General features: G+C 38.9%; 1 non-coding gene across 1 annotated transcript; it reads right to left on the bottom strand.

Annotated features, from left to right (window-relative positions):
* Positions 1-13,300: 13,300 nt before the first annotated feature.
* Positions 13,301-13,407, bottom strand: LOC141636168 (small nucleolar RNA R71). The gene has a single exon (XR_012540800.1). It is a non-coding gene; the product is annotated as a small nucleolar RNA R71 (small nucleolar RNA).
* Positions 13,408-19,701: the final 6,294 nt, after the last annotated feature.

The following is a 19,701-nucleotide window of genomic DNA, read 5'->3' as shown; positions in this document are numbered from 1 at the left end:
TGGCCGATGAAACCCTTATCAACATGAATTCGGTGGATAGACATTTATCACCCACTTCCCCTACGTAACAAGGTTTGTACCCCGGTGTGGCCGAGTGCACTCCCTCACGAAATAGGTTTTCATGGTTTCTACTCTTTGGTAAGGCTATGTCTCAATTGATTGTTTTAGCGAGAGGTCATGTCAATTTAATATTTATCACGTTTTAAGTGAACTAAAGCGGTGAACTACGATAATTTTAATTGACACGGTCGATAAACTCGATAAAATAAGGATGCATGTTTTAGTTATGGCGATTTAGCGATGCATATGACATAAAATAAAATGCAAGCATAAAATAAATAAATCCTAGTATGGCCTTCCTAAAATAGAAAAACTATTAACTATTACATATTCGGAAACCAACTCCATTGGTCCCTTGAACTTCGGTTGTGACACGCATCTCGAGGTAACACCGTCTTTATGTATCGCCATTCTTGAAGAAATCCGTCTTTGGGAACTCCGGAATGAATAAAATTACATAATAAATTACATAATTTCCTATTATACATTTGTAACTAAAATAAAATAAATCTACTAAATTACAAAACGGTGATACGAGATCACAATAAAATTACAACCGAATCGATATTCTCATACATTTCGGGAAATACCAATTAAAATCTAAGGCCATACTAAGTAAAATTACATAATTCAAAAATTACATAAAATAAATTATGACAATCATAAAGAAAATGCAGCATTATAATATGTATGAACATGCCCAATTTTTATGCTAAATCGCCTTTAATTAGCCAATATCGTATATTACTCGGTTTTTACGGATTTGCGTGATTTCAACATTTTATAATCACAAAAATTACATAAATTCATATTTATGCATAAGTTAATTATCCCAACCTCTTAGGACTCAAAATTTAGTCTTCACTAATAATTTGACCATAATTAACTCATATTTATAAAATTGTTCATTAATGGACTAAAAATTACAAAAATAAGCTATAAACTTCAAATAAATCACAAAATTTCAAATAAATTTGAAATTTGAAATTTAAACTCATGAACATTCTGGAAAAATACCATGACACTCATAATGTTCAAAACTTAGGTTAAAAATTTCTTAATTTTTCCGGAAAAACAATGTTGCTGTTTATCGGTTTTAACTAAAATAATCATAAAAACATGGGAAAAATTATGTTCATCAACTTTTCAATTTTAGATCTGAAACATATAATAAAATGCAACATTGGACGTTTTTCCTTAGTCATAGATTATGTTTTATTAATTTTTTTCACTAATAATGTCACTATTTATGCTATTTTTCTTCAAAAATCCATAAATCATGCAAAAAGACTTCATTATATCCCATTATTTTACACACGTATTGTAAAATTGCATGTGACAACATATTAATTTTCTATGACCAGATTCGAAATTTATCTCATATTAACCTATTTTTCACCTAAATCCGAATTTAATAATGAAAAATCCATTTTTCGAGCATAACAAGTCCAAAAATTATGAAAATTTAAAGGTTATCTCAAAATAATATATGTGACAACATGGCCAAAAATCACTAGAAAATTCGAAGTATAGCTAATTTTAGACCGAAAATGACATTTTTACTCATAAAATCATATTTAAATGTCATTATTGTATAATATGAACAATAAAAATCCGTAAATTTAACCAAAATATCCTAAAACATTTTAGGACCAGAAATTTTAACATGTATGAATTAATTTCGTGATATATCATAATAACACAAAATTTACAAGTTTTATATGTTAATCTTTATAACTCGGAAAAACTTTTAACCGATTTGCATGCAAACAACCATGGCTCTTGATACCGATTGAAGGAAAAGTAGATCTATATACTTAACATATTCATATATGTTATAATTTAATTTGTCATAAAATTAACTAATGATCTTATGCATGCAAACTATTAAACAAAATAAGGAAGAAACATTGTTCTTACATTTTCGATTTTCGGTTTAATGGGCACAAGAGAGATCACCTTTCTCTCTTGTTCTTGAGCTTTCCCTTTTGGATGAACTAAGACCCAAGTGTAGGATCTCTCCCAAAGTTTTATACCCAAGGCTCACTCTTAATTAAAATTAATATTATAGATACTAGTACAATATTAATCTTGTATGAAATTGACCCAAAATAATTTGGTATTTGTTTCTCTAAAACCGGTTAGAGGAGAAGAGGAAGGAAGAATATTTTTTATCTCTCTAAAATATTTTTATGAGATGAATGAATGAATAATCAATAATCTTATTGAGTATAAGGTAAAAATGAGAGGAAAAACCAATTGGTTTTTGCCTCTAGAAAACCGGGTGGGAGAGAGGGCAAAGGGGAGCCAATGCATGCATAAATTGTTCTTTACAATGAGCATTAGGTTTGCATGGCTAGTGACTAGGGTAATCATCATGCCTTCCACTAATATAATCAACATATAATTAGCTTAATCCTCACCTAATTTTCGGTCCATATGGATAATATGGAATCCATATTATTTTTGTTAATTTATCAATTTGTCACATGTCATATGTAACATAAATTTGTTATGTATTTTTAACATATTAAAAATCAACGTATTAATAAAAATACGTCATATGCAAAAATCGACTAGGCCTAATGTTTCCTTAAACAATAATTTATAAATCGTATTTATAATAATTCATTCAAATTTAATTGTTTCCTTAAACAATAATTTCATCTGAGTAATGATACAATTCGATTACTCAGACCGTATCTCATTTAATCAAATTTCAATGTGATACGTAAATTTTACTTCCAAAATCGTCCGTCAATTTATAAATCGTATTTATAATAATTCATTCAAATTTAATTGTTTCCTTAAACAATAATTTCATCTGAGTAATGATACAATTCGATTACTCAGACCGTATCTCATTTAATCAAATTTCAATGTGATACGTAAATTTTACTTCCAAAATCGTCCGTCAATTTTCAAGTAATTTAATTAACTCGTAACGTTATACGATTAATTAAATGATCAATTAAGAGTGTTGCCCTATAGGTATGACCTAGGGGATCAACTGATCACCACCGTCGCACGACAGTAATGTCAAACTCTAGTCAGCCAATCATTACCGATATATGTTGATCAGTTGACAGTAAAAATACTTCCCAATTGTATTCTTTATAATGAGATTTAAACATGTGATCATCATGATCAACAGTCGTGATCGCATTATTGTCGGAGGACAAATATTCCAACAATTAGATGTTAATTAGTATTGTTATTGTTGTAGTAATAGTTAGCTATAGAGTATGTATGAGGAGACTTCATTGAGGAGCACTTCTAGTCCGTAGCTTGAAGTTTGTGGAAGACTAGTAACAGGTAGAGTTTCCCTACTTAACTCTGGTGCTATGGATGTTTATTTATGCATTGTTGGCCATTAGTAACATTTTAGATGCATTATAATATGAGTAATAGTAATTAGGGTTTGATGGTATGCTATTGTTTGGCAATATTCATACATGTGGAAATTGGATAAGTATAGCTAGTCTCACATTGTTGGATAGATTGCATTATAACATGTACATGAGGCATTGGTACAAAATGGTGAGTTAATGATGAATTGAGCATTGTTATCTTGTCATAAATTGTGTTGTTTGAGAAACATACTACTTGTTTGTGATTGTCAATCTATGTGGTGTTGTTTGTTTAAGAACATGTTGGTATTTGGCGTTGGTTGTGATACACGATTGTTGAAGAGATGTAAGAGGGTTAGGAGAGCGTCTTGTGCTTGAGTTGTCTCTTGGAGCTTCCCACTCAAAGAGGTATGTGCACATTAAGGACTTGAGTTTGGAGGGACTCGTGTGGTTGAGACACGACATCTGGCAGGGTATTCGAGTCGCTCTCGGGCCCGGTAGCACGGACGTTTTCCGAGTACCTAGTTGTGTGATGTGGTGTCATGGGCGTGTCCCTGACATCGTTGTGTTGGAGGTAGAGCCATGAGGTATTGTGTATTGTTATTATGGACATTCATTTTCATAATCATGTAGGTTATCATAGTAGCATGACATAGATCAACATTTGTGTTATTGGAGCTAACCTTATGTTCTAAAATGTCTGTGGTGAACCATATGGTGACTTCCGCCCATATGGGGAGCAGTGTTTAACAGGTAGGACTTGCATATGTTAACTCAGAGTCTTTGGGGAGCAGTCTTCACTTTTAGCGAGTCATCACTCTTGTTGTCTAGTTTTTAACTTTTATTAGACTCCAACTTTTATTTCAATTTGGTTGTATTCAATGGGATGTTAGTTACATCCCTTAACTTGTAACCGAATTATCTAACTACAACTTATCTATTTAAATTGTCATCTTAAATTATTCTTTACTCGTTTGTTCGCACTACAAACTTGGGAAACCTAGTCTTGTGCACTCTTATGGGATGAGGTTGCCTTGAGGAAGGATCCCTACTTATGGGGGTGTTGCAAAGTGGTACCAGAGCGACGGTTTTGTAGCCTAAACCAATGAATCAATGAACATAGGAGTATCAATTAAAATGAACCCGGTTTAAGTCGTTAGGAGTTAGTCACAAGCTTGGGAGACGTCCCAAGGTTGTGCTGTTGCGTTCACAACTTGAGTCGGTCACAACGCAATGGGGTGTATGGAATGTTCTTTGGTGTGTCACATGGATGTTGCATATCTTTGTCTTGTGCATAAAAGATGAATCCGTGTTGGTAGTCCATGATGTGATCCTATGAGTAGTGATGATAAAATCCATGAGTACAATGTGAATGCATGTGTATGAATATGTTAGTGTGGTGGATATGTCTACAATAGAAGAAAAGTTTTACTCACATGCTATATACCTCGTTTCACGTGTATTTCATGTGGTATCTATGTTATCTTTTGTGATTGGATTTAGAAACATGTGAAATACGGTTATATGTGGACTTATGTAATTCGAAATGGGTACATGATCCTATAGAGGGTGTACTCGTTTAAGTGGGAAAAGAAACTCGACCGAGTTGAAGGCACTCGACCGAGTGGACAGTTTTCCAAATTCTGGAAACCACTTGATGTTGAAGCACTCGATCAAGTAGAGGACCCATTTGACCGAGTGTGATCCACTCGACCGAGTGGCAGTGCCATTCGGCCGAGTGGGCGACCTGGTGAATTCTAGAAACCTCCTGAAAGTTGAGGCACTCGACCGAGTGGACCTGTATATTGGTCACTATCATTTTTCTCTTATGATGAGACATGTATTGACGTTTACTATGCTTATTGAAGAGATAAGATGCCGAGAGGTTATGCAAGGACTCCCGCACCACCACCCGGTAGGTCCGAGTAGGTGGTGGATCGTATTGTTGCACAAAATGAGGCTCTCACCGAAGCTCTGCGAAATATCACTAGGGAGAGGGACACGGCAATAGATGCCTCAGCCCTGAGCACCGCTATCTCACGTCACCGACTGACTAAGTACCTTGGAGTGGGAGAACCTAATCTATTTAGTGATTGGGTAAGAGAGATGGAAAATGTCTTTGAATTGGTAAGGCACCCCGAGGAACTCAAGGTAGAGCAAGCCGCTTTCTACCTAGGAGGTTTTGCGGGAGGATGGTGGTACAAGGAGCGGGATGCCATAAGAGGATACAATGTGGAAAAGGGCGAGGTCGTTATTACATGGGCCGACATTAAGATGGATATGATGAATGAGTTTATCCCCGAGCATGTTAGGTATAAGCTCCTGGTGGAGTTTCACCGATCTGTGTTGACCGACGCATTGACGGTGCAAGACTAATACATCTGCTTCAATGAGCTTGCTACCTATGTGGAAGACCTTCACCTTAGCCAATCCCACTTGGCCTTTAAGTTTGAAGGAGGGTTGACCGTGAGAATCCGAGAGATGCTTCCACCGGGTGAGTTGACTAGCCTGAAGGAGGTGTATGCTAGAGCCAAAAATGCGGAAAGGCTCATCAACATGACCAAGGATGCTAATAAGAGGACTGGAGAAAAGAGGAAAATCGAGAGTGAAGGCCGCGGGCATCAACAAAAGAAGTTCACCTACAATCAAGCAAAATCTTACTCGGGGGGATCACAAGTGAGCGGTTATGGGAAGTCAGGCGGCTATGGAGGGAGAGCCTCTAGTAAAGGTGATGGCTTGCGATGTTACAATTGTGGTGGCCTTGGCCACAAAAGGAACGATTGCACTAGTACTCCAAAGGGGTCCAACCGGAAGTTTGGACATGGAAGCTCTTACAATATAGCGTCCCAAAGTGGAGCAAGCAACCGGAATTCGGGAGCGTGGAACAATCAAAGGAATACCAACTCTAGCTTCAATGGTGGGAACAACCGCGGGAACTTCAATAGGGGAGCACCATCGAAGGCAACAAGCTACATTGGAGGCCACACTTCAAAAGTTAGGCCGACCAACTCGGCAAGCACGGTGCAAGGGAAACCTAAGGCTAGTGGCAAGCTCTTTGACATGGACAAGAAAAGCGCCGAGGAGGATGCTCATGTCATCTACGGTACATTTCTTGTTAATTCTCATCCTTGTTTTATTTTTATTCACTCGGGAGCCACACGTTATTTCATGTCTAGGTGTCGCGTGTCGACCCTAGGTTTGGGGCAGGGTGAGGTAGCAAATGATGACGTGTCCTTACCTTCGGGAGAGTCCGTGGTGTGTTCAAAAGTTTATTGAGGGGTGTCAATTTTGGTGCATGAAACAAACTTTCCGGTAAACCTTTTTGAATTTCCTTTAGAGGGGTTTGATGTAATTTTTGGGATGGATTGGCTAAGTAAGCATAATGCCAATATAAATTGTCATTAAAAGAAAATAGCTTTGAAAGGACGCAAGGGTACTAAAGTGTTGTACAAAGGCTACTTGGCAAGCCCAAGGTGAAACTCATTACGGTGATGACCTTAAACTCATTTCCGGAGGAGTTACCCGGATTACCAGGGAAGTAAAGTTTAGTGTAGACTTGAACTTAGGAGCAGGACCAATCTCTACGGCCCCGTACCGGATGGGTCCTAAGGAGTTAGAAGAATTGAACAAGCAAATTTGTGAATTGGCGGATAAGAGGTACATTAGGCCTAGTGTTTCGTCGTGGGGAGCACCAGTTCTATTTGTGAAGAAGAAAGACGGTACTATGAGGTTGTGTATCGACTATCGAGAGTTGAATAAAGTCCCCGTCAAGAACAAGTATCTGTAACCGAGGATTAATGACCTATTTGATCAACTTAGTGGAGCCAGTGAGTTTTCAATGATCGATTTGAGATCGGGCTACCGACGATTGAAAATCAAGAATGAGGGCATTCCGAAAACCGCGTTTTGCTCAAGGTATTGGCATTATGAGTTCGTGGTGATGCCTTTTGGGTTACCAAATGTCCCAGACGTGTTCATGGACCTCATGAATAGGGTGTTTAGTCCATACTTGGACATGTTTGTGGTGGTGTTTATAGATGACATATTGGTCTACTCCTAGAGCAAAGAAGAACATGAAGAGCACTTGAGGATCATGTTTCAAACCTTAAAGGACCATCAACTTTATGCCAAGCTTAGTAAATGTGAAATTTGGTTGGAGAAGGTGGCTTTCTTGAGATATGTGATATCAAAGGAAGGAGTAGCCATGGATCCTACAAAGATTGAGGTCGTGTCAAAGTGGGTAGCACCCAAAAATGTAGGGATGATATGAAGTTTCTTGGGTCTAGCCAGATATTATCAACGATTTGTGAAATATTTCTCTAAGATCGCTAAGACATTGACATCGTTAATGAAGAAAGAAAATCGTATTTTGAGATAAAACCGACTTCGAGCCCAAAACTGACTCAAATTTCAAATCCCAACTCAACACAAATAAAACCCGAGTCAAACACACAAAATACCTACCCCAAATAACACCTAAATACCATTCCACAACCATCTTACACGACATCATAGCAAACACCACAAATGGCGACCAACAAAGCATAGGCTAGAATAAAGTCCACGTCCAAGCTTGAAAAGAAAAGAACATCATTGGTACGCGAGAGTCCGCCCCCTAACTTCTCCCTCTAAATTCTAGAATTTACTTCTTAATTCAACACCGACACGTGTTTTGGACCTACCGATCGAAAACACAAGCCTTGCACTTTTTGTTTGGTACCGCCGCCGTTGCATTTGCATGACCAATTTGACCAACTCAAACATACTTTTTCAACAACATATTTTCAACATATTTTCATAACAAAATCCTTTTTTAGGGCAGTATTTTAAACTTATTTTGATACCGAGTAGTCGCTATAACACACTCATAAGTCGGGATCCTTCCTCAAGGCAACCCCAACCCATGAGAGTGTCACAAGACTTGGTTTCCCAAGCTTGTAGTGCGAACAAACGAGTAAAGAGTAATTTAAGACGACAATTTAAATAGATAAGTTGTAGTTAGATAATTAGGTTACAAGTTAAGGGATGCAATTACCATCCCATTTAATACAACCAAATTGAAATATAAGGTGGAGTCTAATAAGAGTAAAAAACTAGACAACAAACGTGATTACTCGCTAAAACTGGAGGCCGTTCCCAAAAGCCTCCGATTTAATATATGCAAGTCCTACGTGTCAAACATTGCTCCCCATATGGGCGAAAATCACCATTTGGTTCACCACAGACATTTTAAAACACAGGGTTATCTTCAATAATAAAAATGTTCATCTATGTCATGCTACTATGATAACCTATATGACTATGCAAATGAATGTGAATAATAACAATACACAATACCTCATGGCTCCACCTCTATCATACCGATGTCAGGGACAAGCCCACGACACCGCATCACATAACTAGGTACTCGGAACACGTCCGCGGTACCGGGCCCGAGAGCAACTCGGATACCCTGCCAGACGTCGTGTCTCAACCACACAAGTCCCTCCAAAATCAAGTGCCTTAATGTGCACATCCCTCTTGGAGTGGGAAGCTCCAAGAGGCCACTCAAGCAAAAAACGGTCTTCCAACCGTCTTACATCCCCTCAACAATCGTTTATCACAACCAACGCGAAATACCAACATGTTTTCCAACAAAGAACGCCACATAGATTGACAATCACAAACAAGTAGTATATTTCTCAAACAACACAATTTATGACATGATAAAAATGCTGAATTCATCAATAACTCACCCTTTTGTACCAAGGCCTCATGTACATGTTATAATGAAACCTATCCAACAATGAGAGACTAGCTATACTTACCCAATTTCCCACATGTATGAATATTGCCAAACAATAACATACCATAAAACCCTAATTACAATTACTCATGTTATAATGTATCTACAATGTTACTAATGTCAAACAATGCACAAATAAACATCCATATCACTGAAACTAAGTAGGGAAGCCCTATCTCTTGATAGTCTTCCACAAATTTCAAGCTAGGAACTAGAAGTGCTCCTCAATTAAGTCTCCTCCTACATAATCCATTGCTAACTATTACTACAACTTACTAAAATAACAATAATACTAATCAACCTCTAATTACCCCATTTAATTAGTGATAATACTAATTAATCCTTTAATACAAGTAACTAGTAATAATTAGGGTTTACTAGGATTAAAGAACAGAAATAAAGATGAACATAAACTTACAAGTGTCAAAGGATGAACAAGAGCGTGAATAAAGGGTGAATCTTCAAAGGAATTACTTAGATTTTATGGATAAGGAGTAGTATGGCAGGTTGGGTGTTTAGAGAGGGTTTAGTGATAAGGTGAGGAGTGATTTTTGGGTAGAAAATATGAAAAGTGAGGCTTAAAGAGATAACAAGAGTAAAACAAGCTTTCATGCATTTTTAGTGACAATGACAGTTCACTCGGTCGAGTGACGCTACACTCGGTTGAGGGAACTATTCACTCGATCGAGTGAAAAATTTCAAAAGTCTGCATAACAACTGGAGGACCTACTCGATCGAGTAGAGTCCTACTCGGTCGAGTAAGATACCACTTAGTCGAGCACTAGATCAAGTAAGGCTCTAAAACATGGGGTGTTACAGTTTTCCCAGCTTAAAACGAACTTCATCCCCAAAGTTCACACGCAACTCAAACAAGGTGCCTCTAATACTATACTCTATATCCCATGACACCACGAAGGTACTTTCTGATAAGTCACGACCGCGAAAGATAAGTATAAGTGTGGCCAACACTACCGACTCCAAGGTGACATAAGGACGACTAAGTACTACTAAATGACGGAAAAGCAAAAGAACTTGCACTTGTGTAATATGCCCTACCCCTCTAGAAACAAGGTTACGACCTCGTAACCAAACTTATACCTGCTTAAAATGGTGAGGGTACCGCTTTTTCATGGTCTCCTCGGCCTCCCACGTAGCCTCCTCTACTAGATGGTTAGACCACAACACTTTCACCGACATCGTCTCACAATGTCTTGCCTTCCTTGTTTTCTAGTCCAAGATCTCTATGGGCATTTCCACATATATGAAGGCTTCATCTAACTTGATCGTTTCCGCCTCAAACACATGTGAAGGATCACTTATGTACATCCGGAATTGAGATGCATTAAAGACATTGTGGACTCGCTCCAATAGTCTTACTTTAATGAAAATGACATGATACAACCATTTATAGCATTATTTTTTATGTTCTAGACTCGGGTTTCGGAATCAATTTTGGGCTCGGAGTCAGTTTAAACTCTAAATAATGTTTTTTTAGAAAATGAAGTTAGAAAACCATTTTAGAAATTATTTTCCATATACGAGTAAGGCATTAGACCGTCTCATATATAGCCAATCTACGAACGCATATATAAAACATGTTGTAATCCGATCATCGTCGGGTGTTTTTTGAAAGGTGCAGATACTGGGTATCTACAACACTTTCTCCCAACTGACTATTAGAACCCTGATATAGTCCATATTCCCATCCCATAGAGAGTTTCTACATATGAAATTTATTCTATTAAGGACCCCTTTAGGAATAAAGAAAATATTTATCTAGTAATTATAAATTGCAGTAATGACAGAGTTCACTAAAACCAATCTACCAGCATAGGATAGCTTTTTGGTCCCAAAGCTCCTTATTGTTGCAATCATTTTTTCTACCTGATGCGTGTCATTTATATGATGTTTTACACCTCATTTTACACGCATTTCAAAGCTCATTTGTGTAGTTTAAGCTACAATTTCCCCTATTTCCGTCTACTTTCGTGTTTTTGTACATTATTGCAGAAATGTGAAGAATTCAACGAAAATTGAGCTAAATCCGTCCCCGAGTGTCCTGCATTGCATTTGACGTGAAAAATTCACTTAAGGAACGAGTATGGTGCGCATTTCAAGGCCCAAAAGACAAATCCACGAGATTATAGAAGCCAACTATCAGCTACTTCAGTCGATCGACCACTGCCTTCAGTCGATCGACCAACCTGCGGGATCCAGTAGCTACTGTTCAGCTTAGAGCAGTCGATCGACCGGTCACCTCAGTCGATCAACCATACCGCTACTCATACGAGAATTAAAAGATCGAGAAATAACAAGCTCATAGTACATTAGGTTTTAGAATAAGAAATACGTTGTATTCTATATAACGTAAGCTAGGTTATTCAGTTTGGCATCTAGTTTTTAGCATACAGTTCTTAACACAATTCATTAGTTTATTTATTTTTCCGTCAATAAAGTTACTCCTTTGCAATCGGTTTTTGGATCCTTTTCTCTGCAATTTTGGTATTTCCTCTGTTCTTATTTCAGTTCCATTGCCTTTTATTGTTCATAGATATAGAATTTCTAGTTAGTATCCAAAGCCAATTATCGTTTATCACTATTTGTTATTTGATTATTTCAAGTATGAATTCGATAGTTTATTTCGTTATAATTATTGTTGTTTTATTCAGTATCATGAGTAGCTAAATTAATTGTGCTAGGATGTAGGGGAATTATAGTGTAGGCGGCACTAGAATTAGGGAGCCCTAATCGCGTGTTGGTCGATCGACCACCCTACCCGGTCGATCGACTGACCACGTGAGGTTTACCTTCGTTTTAATTGATTTAAATGTTGTATTTGACGAATCGAATGCATGCGACTAGTTGAATGCTTAATATGTGACTGACCCATTAGATCGAAAGATAGGGAAAGTTGTTAGATCACCAATTAAAATGACTAAACTATGCTGAGATCGAAAGATAGGTAAAGTTTAGATTATAAGTCACTTTTCAGGACGAGAGTCAGTATTAGTGATATTAGGGACTTGTAGCGAGATCGAAAGATGCTATTTGTTAAGAGTGGACCGAGAGGACCTTTTGTTTTCCCGCCTCATGTGTTTGATTTAGACCTGCTTAGTTTGCTGCCGCCGAAACTATAGTGAACCGACCATCCTTGCACCATTTTAATATCTGTTTTTATCCGTCTTTTTAGTTTATTGTCTTTTATCGCCTTAGCTATAGATCAAATCAACACAAAACCCCCCTACATTTCTGTTACTTTAGACCGAAATTAAACAACTAGAAATTACGTCTGCCTCTCAGTGGTTCGACCCGACTGCCGCTAGCTATAGTTGTAGTTGGAGATTATAAATTTATTTTTGACACCTCACGACGGGTATCAAATTTTGGTGCCGTTGCCGGGGAGGCAATTGTTCTAAATTTTAGTTGTTTTATTTTAGTCTGTTTCTTAGTTTAAGGGACATCCGTTCCTTAAACTTTTCTTATATTCTTTTTGTAGTTTCTTCTTATGCGCAGGTCACAGGGTGGTGAATTAGTACCTTTCAATCCTGAGATTGAGAAGACCTTGCGCGAGTTGAGACGATCATCTAGGATATTGCCGACAGAGGAAGAGCTGAGTACTCTGTCTAGTTACTACGAGAACGAACTGTTCGAAGAAGACCCACCTACATCTCCTGCTTCTACTTCTTCAACTGTGACACTCACATCTCCATAAATTCCAGTCATGGCTGAAGAAGCAACTATAGCAAGTCATTCTGAGCCGACATTTGCAAATCTATACAAGAGGTTCGAATTACCTGGAGCTGATAGGAAATTCGAACCGAAGCCTTCCTATATCAACTTAGTTGAGAGGAACCGATTCGGGGTGTCTTTGCAAATGAAGATGCAGCCAAGCATATGGAGATATTTATCGATTATTGCTGCTCTATACCCCCCACCGACCGGTTTGCCCCAGGACCAGATAAAGGAGACCATGTTTATATTCTCACTCCGTGATGCTGCAAGGGAGTGGTACAGAGATCTGGATCGAGTCGCTCATGGGATCACCGATTGGAATTCTCTGGCCTTGGCATTCAACAAGAAATACTTCTCTGCCTCGAAGACGAATGCCATTAGAGCTCAGATCACGAGCTTTAAACAGGGACCTGATGAGAACTTTCATGAAGCATGGGTCCGTTTCAAGAAGCTGGTGCGAACTATTCCGCACCATGGGTTCGAAAAATGGAGTCTTTGCAATCAGTTCTATAACGGGTGTATGACAATCGAGGGCTATTTTGGATCTGCGACCAATGGCCGATTTCTTCGAGAATATGGGAGAGACTAAGGGGTGGAAGATCATTGATGACTTAGCCACCCATAAAGTTGAATATGGGAATTCGAGAGGCAATCGAGGAGGAGTGTTGAATCCCCTTCGTAGGCGCATTAGAGGCTCTTACGGCGAGGTTTGACAAATACGAGTTGGGAGGAGCTTCAAAAGGAGGGATGTATCATGTAAATGCTGTTTCAGACGGTCCTTTCGTCTGTAGAAGATGTGGAGCTGAGGGACATGTCTCAGAAAATTGTCCTTGTCCCTTCGAGTCTTGTGCTGCCTTTCAACATTACAGGCAGACAAACACATACTATGAGCCGAATGTCCATCCCAACTTGAGATGGAGTAGCCAGAATGTCCTAAACCCAACTCAACCTCCACAGATGGCAAGAAGAAGGACTTATGTGCCTCCTCATAAGCAACAACAGTTTCAAAAACCTCCCTATGCCGCAACAAAGAACAAACCCAAAATTCGACTTTCTTTGAATTGAAGAATATGTTGCAAAAGGAGTCCCAAGCTAGAGAGGCCAGAATGAAACTTCTAGAGAGCCAAATTGCTCAATTGGCTAGCAAGAATACCACTCGAGCTCCGGGACACTTACCGACTCAGACGGACCAAAAAGAGACCCTTAATGCCATCACTTTGAGGAGTAGGTCTACCCTTGAGGGGCCTGTCATGGTCGAGGACGATGCTGCAAAAGATGAGGCGGAACCGAGTCAAAAGAAAGCTGGAACGAAAAGTGGAAAGAAAAAGACGATCAGCAGGTATGTCAGTCGATCGACTGACATACCCGGTCGATCGACTGAAGTGCGACAAACAGTAGCTTCTGGTCCTGTTCAAGTCAGTCGATCGACTGACCTAACCGGTCGATCGACTGAGATTGCTGCTGATATTTAACAATTTCGTCCTCCAATGCCCGATAACTTGAGGGATCATTTGTTTCGGGGTACGACAACTCCGAAAGTATTGGGGCAAGATCCGAGTGCTGATGGGTCAGTCTCGGTTCCGAAGTATGACCCAATGTCGATCAATGGTTCATATTTGAGACGGTCTGAAGAGGGGTCAAGTTTCAATAAGGAGAAGGTAGTGGACTTTCAGCCTAAGTCCACTGATGCCGGCATGCGAGATTTAGAGGAGAGGGCTAAGTTACTTCTTACAGCCCCCTACTCGGAGAGATTGGTGCCGACGAAGGAATAGGTATCTTTCAATAAATTTGAAAATGTTGTTCGTAGTTTAAACGTACGAGTACCTTTCCTTGAATTAGTGAATCAAGTGCCCGCTTACATGAAGTTTTTGAAGCAATTACTGTCTAAAAAGAGGTCACTTGAAACTGTGCGTACTGTCGCACTCACTAAAGAGTCATGTTCTTATTTGACTCACACTCCACCCCATAAGCTAGAGGACCCAGGTAGCTTTTCCGTTCCTTGTAATATAGGTACCTTCTCTATTGAGAAGGCATTATGTGACCTAGGAGCTAGTATTAGCCTCATGCCCTTGAGTCTTGCTAGAAAGTTAAAATTGAATTGGTTTGCAGTTATGTGCATGACCGATCAGATGGCTGATCGCTCTGCAGTCCAGCCTATAGGAGTCTTGGAGGATATCCCTGTGCAAATAGGGAAGTTTTTCTTCCCTATAGAGTTTGTGGTCCTAGATATGCCTGAGGATGCCCACATACCTATCATCCTAGGTAGGCCATTTCTGCACACTGCTGGTGCAGTTATTGATGTTGGTTCGGGTACTTTGACCTTTAAGGTAGGCAAGCATTCTATTGTCTTTGCCCATACAGCTAGGAAGAAGGACCCCATGTGGCATGTCACTTGTAATACGGTTTCTGAAAAAAAATCCTATTTTGTGCTACCTGATATGCCTATCTCTATTCCTATTCCTGTTGTAACACCTCTGCCCCAGACTGGGAGCAAAAAGGCGCCAGAATCTGTTGTTTTAAATGTTGCAAGAGCTGGTTTTGGGAAGGGAGAGATGCCTGTTGCTCCAGCTGTGAAGGAGCAAGTCGTTTCAAGAGGCGGTCTTGGATGCCTGAGCTATGGCACTGATGAAGAGCTTGAAGATGAGCCAGCCAGAGTGAGAAAGTCCGACTTGGACTTTGATGAGCCGGAAGAGATCATTGATTGGGGAGATGACGAAGCTTTTGATCCGTCAAGCTCTACGAATGCTGAAGTTGAGAAAGGTGCAGCTGAGAAGATGAGCACCGTTCAGGCTACCTCTTGTAGCCAGAAGCCGACAAAGTGGGCCATACCGTGCCCATTCTTGTTCAACTACTAGTTGATCACGCGCTTTATCAAAAACTTCATTTTATTGCTTTTAAACTATTTTATTGCTTTTGTGTGCGCGAGACTTCGCATTTAATTATTTTCGTTAGGATTTTTAAGTACTTTAGACTTTACTTTGGGTTTTGCGCAATTTTGGGCGCGTATTATTGTGCACTTGCAGGTTTTTGGCTCTCATTAGCTCAAGTTATTGAGCAAATACGAAGAAATCAGAGGTTACAGCAGTATTTTGAGTCGATCGACTGACCTGTATGGTCGATCGACTGGCAGCACAGTTCCAGGAGCTTCTGTTCCTGTTCACTCTGGTCGATCGACTTCCTGCTATGGTCGATCAACCGCCCTGTACTACTGTACCTGTTCACGACCTCCCCTGCTATGTTTGGTCGATTTGCGGAATTGAGGGAGTTTTCTACTCCACTTTATCTTCCGTCATTTTATTTATTTCTTCTATTTTCTCAATTGTGCACATAATTAGCGCTTCATTATTGTTTTCTCGATTTTATGCGTGATATTTGTTTGTCTTTCAGGTACTTTTTGGTAGCACTGCTAGCTACTGAAACCTCCTATCTCTCGCTGGTTTGGGGAGGTTTCCTTTTGCTGCGCTTACTGTCTTGTGAGTTCCCGATTTACACTTCATGTCATATTTCTTTATTTTCTCGCAAATTCCTGTTTCTCTTTTCTTTCATACATGATTTTGCACAATGGGGACATTGTGCGATTTGGTTTGGGGAAGGATTTTGCGTCGCATGTTATTTGCTTGCATTCACATTTACATTTTCGTTTTGCATTGTTTTTTCATTTCTCATATATACAGAAAAAAAAAATCAAAAAAAAAATTTGACAAATTCGATAAAAATTCAAAAAAATGCACGTTTATTTTAACATATAGATCGAGTCGGAACGGTAGTATTTCAATGATGACATTGCATTTGCATCTTTTTTTGCCTAAGCCGTGCTAATTGACATGTTATTAGTAGAATCGTATAAGTGCATATCTACGAGTTTTCGTTAATTATTTGCTGAACTTGAGACTTGACTTAGAATTTTGGCAAGCTACATCATATTTTCTAAGGTTTATAGCTTATAACTGGTGACATCTATGACCAGTTTATCTAGGATGTGAGTAGTAATCCTTATGGTACATGTTGCATAAATGTGCATAAATATAAACTTGATCTGCTTAATACCTATATGCATTCGGTTTGTGGTTTGTTGACACATGTGGTAGAGGTTTCCCTTTATCCGTTTTGCCCAATAAGCTTCACACTGCCAAAACAGCCTTTTTGTCCCATTACTACATCCTACATTTAGCCTGCCCTTGTCAAACGAGTAGTCTATGTTCTCGGGATTGTTACTCGGTTTTTGGTAGCATTTGCTCTTATTGAGATTTTGTTGGATAAAAAGAATGAAGGAGGAAAGAAGTTCAAAGAAAAGAAAGAGAAAGAAATAAAAAAATGATTCGAAAAGAAAAAAAAAGGAGTTCTGTATTGTTCAAAGCGGTCGATCGACTGCCATTTCTGGTCGATCAACCGGGGTCCGTAAGAAATCAATTCGCATAATTCAAAATCCTTATCTTATGGCGATTTTTTCTCCCATGTTGGAATATGAATCTTATGGGGAGTTGGTTGATTACTGTTATACTGAAGATTGTGAGTTTTGTGCTTGCTATAGCACCGTATCGATTGAATTTTGAGCAAGAAGAAGGATGTTGTCATATGGTTCCGTTTTGGTACTAGCTTGATCACCTGTACCTTCACTTTTCCATAAATGTTTTTCCTCTTTCTACCCATACCCCACATATCCATATACACCTCGGCATGTGTCATGGTCTTTTGTTGGTTGGAATGCATATGTACGGTCATAAAGATTACTTTCATATTATATTGCAGGCATGTTCTTATAGGTCGTAGTTAGGTGAGAGTCTTTACAAAATGAATTCTTTCTATCCTCTTACATATATTCACCTGTGCTTATGTGTGATATGAGCGACCCGTGAGAGTCCAATTTGATAGGTCTCTATAGTTGATGGTTCAGCAGTTTTTAACGACTTCATAACTCGGTTGCATGATTCATAATTGCTAATTGATTGTTGGTTATTACATTAAAATGGTTTAGGCTTTACATGTTGTGATTCGCTCTGACATTGAACTCGTTCCAATAGGTCATTAGATCGAGTTTAGTTCTTGCTTGGGGATAAGCAAGGGTTTGGTTTGGGGAAGTTTGATGCGGGTCATTTATATGATGTTTTACACCTCATTTTACACGCATTTCAGAGCTCATTTGTGTAGTTTAAGCTACCATTTCCCCTATTTCCGTCTACTTTCGTGTTTTTGTACATTATTACAGAAATGTGAAGAATTCAACGGAAATTAAGCTAAATCCGTCCCCGAGTGTCCTGCATTGCATTTGACGTGAAAAATTCACTTAAGGAACGAGCTTGGTTCGCATTTCAAGCCCCAAAAGACAAATCCACGAGATTATAGAAGCCAACTATCAGCTACTTCAGTCGATCGACCACTGCCTTCAGTCGATCGACCAACCTGTGGGATCAAGTAGCTACTGTTCAGCTTAGAGCAGTCGATCGACCGGTCACCTCAGTCGATCGACCACACCGCTACTCAGACGAGAATTAAAAGATCGAGAAATAACAAGCCCATAGTACATTAGGTTTTAGAATAAGAAAAAACGTTGTATTCTATATAACGTAAGCTAGGTTATTCAGTTTGGCATCTAGTTTTTAGCATACAGTTCTTAACACAATTCATTAGTTTATTTTTTTCCGTCAATAAAGTTACTCCTTTGCAATCGGTTTTTGGATCCTTTTCTCTGCAATTTCGGTATTTCCTCTGTTCTTATTTCAGTTCCATTGCCTTTTATTGTTCATAGATATAGAATTGCTAGTTAGTATCCAAAGCCAATAATCGTTTATCGCTATTTGTTATTTGATTATTTCAAGTATGAATTCGATATTTTATTTCGTTATAATTATTGTTGTTTTATTCAGTATCATGAGTAGCTAAATTAATTGTGCTAGGATGTAGGGGAATTATAGTGTAGGCGGCACTAGAATTAGGTAGCCCTAATCGCGTGTTGGTCGATCGACCACCCTACCCGGTCGATCGACTGACCACGTGAGGTTTACCTTCGTTTTAATTGATTTAAATGTTGTATTTGACGAATCGAATGCATGCGACTAGTTGAATGCTTAATATGTCACTGACCCATTAGATCGAAAGATAGGGAAAGTTGTTAGATCACCAATTAAAATGACTAAACTATGCTGAGATCGAAAAATAGGTAAAGTTTAGATTATAAGTCACTTTTCAGGACGAGAGTCAGTATTAGTGATATTAGGTACTTGTACCGAGATCGAAAGATGCTATTTTTTAAGAGTGGACCGAGAGGACCTCTTGTTTTCCCGCCTCATGTGTTTGATTTAGACCTGCTTAGTTCGCTGCCGCCTAAACTATAGTGAACCGACCATCCTTGCACCCCTTTAATATCTGTTTTTATCCGTCTTTTTAGTTTATTGTCTTTTATCGCCTTAGCTATAGATCAAATCAACTCAACCCCCCCCCCCCCCATTTCTGTTACCTTAGACCGAAATTAAACAACTATAAATTACGTCTGCCTCTATGTGGTTCGACCAGTCTGCCGCTAGCTATAGTTGTAGTTGGAGATTATAAATTTATTTTTGAAACCTCACGACGGGTATCACTACCAGCACAAAAATCTGTTTTAGTCTTTCTCCCACAGGTAATTGGAAACCTCAAGTACTGAAAAGGCAGTTGCCCTTCACTAAACCCAAACACCGACAGAATGTCTCTTTTTACCCACCTCTGAACTCCATTGGAGTAAGCATTAGTTTTGGAAGAGTTAATTTGGAGGCCAGAAGCAGATGAGAAGGTAGCAAA

This window comes from Silene latifolia, chromosome Y (genome assembly GCF_048544455.1).
Source record: "Silene latifolia isolate original U9 population chromosome Y, ASM4854445v1, whole genome shotgun sequence".
In the NCBI taxonomy this organism is placed as follows: domain Eukaryota; kingdom Viridiplantae; phylum Streptophyta; class Magnoliopsida; order Caryophyllales; family Caryophyllaceae; genus Silene; species Silene latifolia.
The sequence above is the reverse complement of the archived record's forward strand: the minus strand, read 5'-3'. Positions and strand labels throughout refer to the sequence as shown.